Here is a 9,007-nt window from a genome sequence, read left to right on the forward strand (position 1 = left end):
GATTTTGGTGATCTTTAAGTAGACAAGTCAAAATTTCAAAAACCCCTGTTATGGTGTAGGGTACCTGGCCTTCTCTGATGTAATCAGAGTTAGATTTGATTCAGTGATTTTATAAAAACAGCTAGGAAGCACAATTTAGCAGTGGGTTGCAGAGAAAAAGAAAAATGCTGGCAGAAAAATCCAATTGAGTGATTAAACAGCTCTTCATTTTCTGGCTTTATTTTTATGATAACAAATTTGTTCTCTGAAAAGTGTCCACAAAGCCAAGTATCTGATTAACATCTTTGTAGGGATGGTTTTTCACCTATTACTAAATTAAACTTGCTTCATTGGAAAGGCAGCAAGATGTATCCTCATTTCAATATCTACGGAAATAATACAGGTTGACACCATGAAACATTAACGCCACTGCATCTTTGCTGTTTTCTCATGTGGAAGTCTGTTTAATGTGAAAACAAGGTGATCTCTAATTAGCACACAGGTAAGGAATTAAGAAAATCTTTATTTAAGGGTGAAGATGTTTCTCACAAAATCGTTGCCCCAATGCATCATTGAAATCCAAGCTGGAAAGATGATTTTAATATATTACTTGAACATTTTATATTGCTCTTCTGGTGATAATGTAGTTTGTTTTTGTCAATTACCATTTTAATAATCGGGTAAAGAAAATTAAGTGGATTTTTGAAAGAAAACAATACTGTCAATATACTATTAAAACAAATTAAAATGGTAAAAGTTATTGTACTTTAAGTAAAAATAAAAGAGCAAAAATATCAATCCCAGTTTTGGATTACTTTAATTAACAAAAAAAAATGCATATAGCAGAGGATAGTTTCAATCTGCCTACCTCTGGGTTATGGACCCAGCATGCTTCCATTACAGTACTCTGCTGCACATGTAAGTGCAAGAGATCCTGAAGCACTCACTCATCATGGGAAAGTACCAATGTGTTTCTTCATTGGTTGATGGAAGAAACATCTTACAAAAACTCTCCACATTATTGACTTTTTAAAATGTTTCTAGGAATCGTTCTAGATGAATGCTTATTAGCCTTTGTCAGTATGGACTTTTGCAAAGTGTTGCTGTGGTGCAATCAGTTACTGCGTAAGGCTATTAACCAAAAGGTTGGTGGTTCAATCCCACCCAGGGACGTAATTGACCTTGTTATCAGATTTTGGTGATCTTTATGTAGACAAGTCAAAATTTCGAAAACCCCTGTTATGGTGTAGGGTACCTGGCCTTCTCTGATGTAATCAGAGTTAGATTTGATTCAGTGATTTTATAAAAACAGCTAGGAAGCACAATTTAGCAGTGGTTTGCAGAGAAAAAGAAATATGCTGGCAAAAAAATCCAATTGAGTGATTAAATAGCTCTTCATTTTCTGGCTTTATTTTTATGCTAACAAATTTGTTCTCTGAAAAGTGTCCACAAAGCCAAGTATCTGATTAACATCTTTGTAGGGATGGTTTTTCACCTATTACTAAATTAAACTTGCTTCATTGGAAAGGCAGCAAGGTGCATCCTCATTTCAATATCTACTGAAATAATACAGGTTGACACCAGGAAACATTAACGCCACTGCATCCTTGCTGCTTTCTCATGTGGAAGTCTGTTTAATGTGAAAACAAGGTGATATCTAATTAGCACACAGGTAAGGAATTAAGAAAATCTTTATTTAAGGGTGAAGATGTTTCTCACAAAATCGTTGCCCCAATGCATCATTGAAATTCAAGCTGGAAAGATGATTTTAATATATCATTTGTACATTTTGTATTGCTCTTCTGGTGACAATGTAGTTTGTTTTTGTCAATTACCATTTTAATAATCGGGTAAAGAAAATTAATTGGATTTTTGAAAGAAAACAATACTGTCAATATACTATTAAAACAAATTAAAATGGTAAAAGTTATTGTACTTTAAGTAAAAATAAAAGAGCAAAAATATCAATCCCAGTTTTGGATTACTTTAATTAACAAAAAAAAATGCATATAGCAGAGGATAGTTTCAATCTGCCTACCTCTGGGTTATGGACCCAGCATGCTTCCATTACAGTACTCTGCTGCACATGTAAGTGCAAGAGATCCTGAAGCACTCACTCATCATGGGAAAGTACCAATGTGTTTCTTCATTGGTTGATGGAAGAAACATCTTACAAAAACTCTCCACATTATTGACTTTTTAAAATGTTTCTAGGAATCGTTCTAGATGAATGCTTATTAGCCTTTGTCAGTATGGACTTTTGCAAAGTGTTGCTGTGGCGCAATCAGTTACTGTGTAAGGCTAATAACCAAAAGGTTGGTGGTTCAATCCCACCCAGGGACGTAATTGACCTTGTTATCAGATTTTGGTGATCTTTATGTAGACAAGTCAAAATTTCAAACCCCCTCTTATGGTGTAGGGTACCTGGCCTTCTCTGATGTAATCAGAGTTAGATTTGATTCAGTGATTTTATAAAAACAGCTAGGAAGCACAATTTAGCAGTGGGTTGCAGAGAAAAAGAAATATGCTGGCAAAAAAATCCAATTGAGTGATTAAACAGCTCTTCATTTTCTGGCTTTATTTTTATGCTAACAAATTTGTTCTCTGAAAAGTGTCCACAAAGCCAAGTTTCTGATTAACACCTTTGCAGGGATGGTTTTTCACCTATTACTAAATTAAACTTGCTTCATTGGAAAGGCTGCAAGATGCATCCTCATTTGAATATCTACTGAAATAATACAGGTTGACACCAGGAAACATTAACGCCACTGCATCCTTGCTGCTTTCTCATGTGGAAGTCTGTTTAATGTGAAAACAAGGTGATATCTAATTAGCACACAGGTAAGGAATTAAGAAAATCTTTATTTAAGGGTGAAGATGTTTCTCACAAAATCGTTGCCCCAATGCATCATTGAAATTCAAGCTGGAAAGATTATTTTAATATATCACTTGTACATTTTGTATTGCTCTTCTGGTGACAATGTAGTTTGTTTTTGTCAATTACCATTTTAATAATCGGGTAAAGAAAATTAAGTGGATTTTTGAAAGAAAACAATACTGTCAATATACTATTAAAACAAATGAAAATGGTAAAAGTTATTGTACTTTAAGTAAAAATAAAAGAGCAAAAATATCAATCCCAGTTTTGGATTACTTTAATTAACAAAAAAAAACGCATATAGCAGAGGATAGTTTCAATCTGCCTACCTCTGGGCTATGGACCCAGCATGCTTCCATTACAGTACTCTGCTGCACATGTAATTGCAAGAGATCCTGAAGTACTCACTCATCATGGGAAAGTACCAATGTGTTTCTTCATTGGTTGATGGAAGAAACATCTTACAAAAACTCTCCAGATTATTGACTACTTAAAGTTTTTCTAGGAAACGTTCTAGATGAATGCTTATTAGCCTTTGTCAGTATGTACTTTTGCAAAGTGTCGCTGTGGCGCAATCAGTTAGTGTGTACGGCTATTAACCAAAAGGTTGGTGGTTCAATCCCACCCAGGGATGTAATTGACCTTGTTATCAGATTTTGGTGATCTTTAAGTAGACAAGTCAAAATTTCAAAAACCCCTGTTATGGTGTTGGGTACCTGGCCTTCTCTGATGTAATCAGAGTTAGATTTGATTCAGTGATTTTATAAAAACAGCTAGGAAGCACAATTTAGCAGTGGTTTGCAGAGAAAAAGAAATATGCTGGCAAAAAAATCCAATTGAGTGATTAAACAGCTCTTCATTTTCTGGCTTTATTTTTATGCTAACAAATTTGTTCTCTGAAAAGTGTCCACAAAGCCAAGTATCTGATTAACATCTTTGTAGGGATGGTTTTTCACCTATTACTAAATTAAACTTGCTTCATTGGAAAGGCAGCAAGATGCATCCTCATTTCAATATCTACTGAAATAATACAGGTTGACACCAGGAAACATTAACGCCACTGCATCCTTGCTGCTTTCTCATGTGGAAGTCTGTTTAATGTGAAAACAAGGTGATATCTAATTAGCACACAGGTAAGGAATTAAGAAAATCTTTATTTAAGGGTGAAGATGTTTCTCACAAAATCGTTGCCCCAATGCATCATTGAAATTCAAGCTGGAAAGATGATTTTAATATATCACTTGTACATTTTGTATTGCTCTTCTGGTGACAATGTAGTTTGTTTTTGTCAATTACCATTTTAATAATAGGGTAAAGAAAATTAAGTGGATTTTTGAAAGAAAACAATACTGTCAATATACTATTAAAACAAATTAAAATGGTAAAAGTTATTGTACTTTAAGTAAAAATAAAAGAGCAAAAATATCAATCCTAGTTTTGGATTACTTTAATTAACAAAAAAAAATGCATATAGCAGAGGATAGTTTCAATCTGCCTACCTCTGGGTTAAGGGGCCCAGCATGCTTCCATTGCAGTACTCTGCTGCACATGTAAGTGCAAGAGAACCTGAAGCACTCACTCATCATGGGAAAGTACCAATGCGTTTCTTCATTGGTTGATGGAAGAAACATCTTACAAAAACTCTCCAGATTATTGACTTTTTAAAGTTTTCTAGGAAACGTTCTAGATGAATGCTTATTAGCCTTTGTCAGTATGTACTTTTGCAAAGTGTCTCTGTAGTGCAATCGGTTAGTGTGTTTGGTTATTAACCAAAGGGTTGGTGGTTCAATCCCACCCAGGGATGTTATTGACCTTGTCATCAGATTTTGGTGATCTTTAAGTAGACAAGTCAAAATTTCAAACCCCCTCTTATGGTGTAGGGTACCTGGCCTACTCTGATGTAATCAGAGTTAGATTTGATTAAGTGATTTTATCAAAAAACAGCTAGGAAGCACAATTTAGCAGTGGTTTGCAGAGAAAATGAAATATGCTGGCAGAAAAATCCAATTGAGTGATTAAACAGCTCTTCATTTTCTGGCTTTATTTTTATGCTAACTAATTTGTTCTCTGAAAAGTGTCCACAAAGCCAAGTATCGGATTAACATCTTTGTAGGGATGGTTTTTCACCTATTACTAAATTAAACTTGCTTCATTGGAAAGGCAGCAAGATGCATCCTCATTTCAATATCTACTGAAATAATACAGGTTGACACCAGGAAACATTAACGCCACTGCATCCTTGCTGCTTTCTCATGTGGAAGTCTGTTTAATGTGAAAACAAGGTGATATCTAATTAGCACACAGGTAAGGAATTAAGAAAATCTTTATTTAAGGGTAAGATGTTTCTCACAAAATCGTTGCCCCAATGCATCATTGAAATTCAAGCTGGAAAGATGATTTTAATATATCATTTGTACATTTTGTATTGCTCTTCTGGTGACAATGTAGTTTGTTTTTGTCAATTACCATTTTAATAATCGGGTAAAGAAAATTAATTGGATTTTTGAAAGAAAACAATACTGTCAATATACTATTAAAACAAATTAAAATGGTAAAAGTTATTGTACTTTAAGTAAAAATAAAAGAGCAAAAATATCAATCCCAGTTTTGGATTACTTTAATTAACAAAAAAAAATGCATATAGCAGAGGATAGTTTCAATCTGCCTACCTCTGGGTTATGGACCCAGCATGCTTCCATTACAGTACTCTGCTGCACATGTAAGTGCAAGAGATCCTGAAGCACTCACTCATCATGGGAAAGTACCAATGTGTTTCTTCATTGGTTGATGGAAGAAACATCTTACAAAAACTCTCCACATTATTGACTTTTTAAAATGTTTCTAGGAATCGTTCTAGATGAATGCTTATTAGCCTTTGTCAGTATGGACTTTTGCAAAGTGTTGCTGTGGCGCAATCAGTTACTGTGTAAGGCTATTAACCAAAAGGTTGGTGGTTCAATCCCACCCAGGGACGTAATTGACCTTGTTATCAGATTTTGGTGATCTTTATGTAGACAAGTCAAAATTTCAAACCCCCTCTTATGGTGTAGGGTACCTGGCCTTCTCTGATGTAATCAGAGTTAGATTTGATTCAGTGATTTTATAAAAACAGCTAGGAAGCACAATTTAGCAGTGGGTTGCAGAGAAAAAGAAATATGCTGGCAAAAAAATCCAATTGAGTGATTAAACAGCTCTTCATTTTCTGGCTTTATTTTTATGCTAACAAATTTGTTCTCTGAAAAGTGTCCACAAAGCCAAGTTTCTGATTAACACCTTTGTAGGGATGGTTTTTCACCTATTACTAAATTAAACTTGCTTCATTGGAAAGGCAGCAAGATGCATCCTCATTTGAATATCTACTGAAATAATACAGGTTGACACCAGGAAACATTAACGCCACTGCATCCTTGCTGCTTTCTCATGTGGAAGTCTGTTTAATGTGAAAACAAGGTGATATCTAATTAGCACACAGGTAAGGAATTAAGAAAATCTTTATTTAAGGGTGAAGATGTTTCTCACAAAATCGTTGCCCCAATGCATCATTGAAATTCAAGCTGGAAAGATGATTTTAATATATCACTTGTACATTTTGTATTGCTCTTCTGGTGACAATGTAGTTTGTTTTTGTCAATTACCATTTTAATAATCGGGTAAAGAAAATTAAGTGGATTTTTGAAAGAAAACAATACTGTCAATATACTATTAAAACAAATGAAAATGGTAAAAGTTATTGTACTTTAAGTAAAAATAAAAGAGCAAAAATATCAATCCCAGTTTTGGATTACTTTAATTAACAAAAAAAAAACGCATATAGCAGAGGATAGTTTCAATCTGCCTACCTCTGGGCTATGGACCCAGCATGCTTCCATTACAGTACTCTGCTGCACATGTAATTGCAAGAGATCCTGAAGTACTCACTCATCATGGGAAAGTACCAATGTGTTTCTTCATTGGTTGATGGAAGAAACATCTTACAAAAACTCTCCAGATTATTGACTACTTAAAGTTTTTCTAGGAAACGTTCTAGATGAATGCTTATTAGCCTTTGTCAGTATGTACTTTTGCAAAGTGTCGCTGTGGCGCAATCAGTTAGTGTGTACGGCTATTAACCAAAAGGTTGGTGGTTCAATCCCACCCAGGGATGTAATTGACCTTGTTATCAGATTTTGGTGATCTTTAAGTAGACAAGTCAAAATTTCAAAAACCCCTGTTATGGTGTAGGGTACCTGGCCTTCTCTGATGTAATCAGAGTTAGATTTGATTCAGTGATTTTATAAAAACAGCTAGGAAGCACAATTTAGCAGTGGTTTGCAGAGAAAAAGAAATATGCTGGCAAAAAAATCCAATTGAGTGATTAAACAGCTCTTCATTTTCTGGCTTTATTTTTATGCTAACAAATTTGTTCTCTGAAAAGTGTCCACAAAGCCAAGTATCTGATTAACATCTTTGTAGGGATGGTTTTTCACCTATTACTAAATTAAACTTGCTTCATTGGAAAGGCAGCAAGATGCATCCTCATTTCAATATCTACTGAAATAATACAGGTTGACACCAGGAAACATTAACGCCACTGCATCCTTGCTGCTTTCTCATGTGGAAGTCTGTTTAATGTGAAAACAAGGTGATATCTAATTAGCACACAGGTAAGGAATTAAGAAAATCTTTATTTAAGGGTGAAGATGTTTCTCACAAAATCGTTGCCCCAATGCATCATTGAAATTCAAGCTGGAAAGATGATTTTAATATATCACTTGTACATTTTGTATTGCTCTTCTGGTGACAATGTAGTTTGTTTTTGTCAATTACCATTTTAATAATAGGGTAAAGAAAATTAAGTGGATTTTTGAAAGAAAACAATACTGTCAATATACTATTAAAACAAATTAAAATGGTAAAAGTTATTGTACTTTAAGTAAAAATAAAAGAGCAAAAATATCAATCCCAGTTTTGGATTACTTTAATTAACAAAAAAAAATGCATATAGCAGAGGATAGTTTCAATCTGCCTACCTCTGGGTTAAGGGGCCCAGCATGCTTCCATTGCAGTACTCTGCTGCACATGTAAGTGCAAGAGAACCTGAAGCACTCACTCATCATGGGAAAGTACCAATGCGTTTCTTCATTGGTTGATGGAAGAAACATCTTACAAAAACTCTCCAGATTATTGACTTTTTAAAGTTTTCTAGGAAACGTTCTAGATGAATGCTTATTAGCCTTTGTCAGTATGTACTTTTGCAAAGTGTCTCTGTGGTGCAATCGATTAGTGTGTTTGGTTATTAACCAAAGGGTTGGTGGTTCAATCCCACCCAGGGATGTTATTGACCTTGTCATCATATTTTGGTGATCTTTAAGTAGACAAGTCAAAATTTCAAACCCCCTCTTATGGTGTAGGGTACCTGGCCTACTCTGATGTAATCAGAGTTAGATTTGATTAAGTGATTTTATAAAAAAACAGCTAGGAAGCACAATTTAGCAGTGGTTTGCAGAGAAAATGAAATATGCTGGCAGAAAAATCCAATTGAGTGATTAAACAGCTCTTCATTTTCTGGCTTTATTTTTATGCTAACTAATTTGTTCTCTGAAAAGTGTCCACAAAGCCAAGTATCGGATTAACATCTTTGTAGGGATGGTTTTTCACCTATTACTAAATTAAACTTGCTTCATTGGAAAGGCAGCAAGATGCATCCTCATTTCAATATCTACTGAAATAATACAGGTTGACACCAGGAAACATTAACGCCACTGCATCCTTGCTGCTTTCTCATGTGGAAGTCTGTTTAATGTGAAAACAAGGTGATATCTAATTAGCACACAGGTAAGGAATTAAGAAAATCTTTATTTAAGGGTGAAGATGTTTCTCACAAAATCGTTGCCCCAATGCATCATTGAAATTCAAGCTGGAAAGATGATTTTAATATATCACTTGTACATTTTGTATTGCTCTTCTGGTGACAATGTAGTTTGTTTTTGTCAATTACCATTTTAATAATAGGGTAAAGAAAATTAAGTGGATTTTTGAAAGAAAACAATACTGTCAATATACTATTAAAACAAATTAAAATGGTAAAAGTTATTGTACTTTAAGTAAAAATAAAAGAGCAAAAATATCAATCCTAGTTTTGGATTACTTTAATTAACAAAAAAAAATGCA

This window comes from Pseudophryne corroboree, unplaced genomic scaffold (genome assembly GCF_028390025.1).
Source record: "Pseudophryne corroboree isolate aPseCor3 unplaced genomic scaffold, aPseCor3.hap2 scaffold_142, whole genome shotgun sequence".
Lineage (NCBI taxonomy): Eukaryota > Metazoa > Chordata > Amphibia > Anura > Myobatrachidae > Pseudophryne > Pseudophryne corroboree.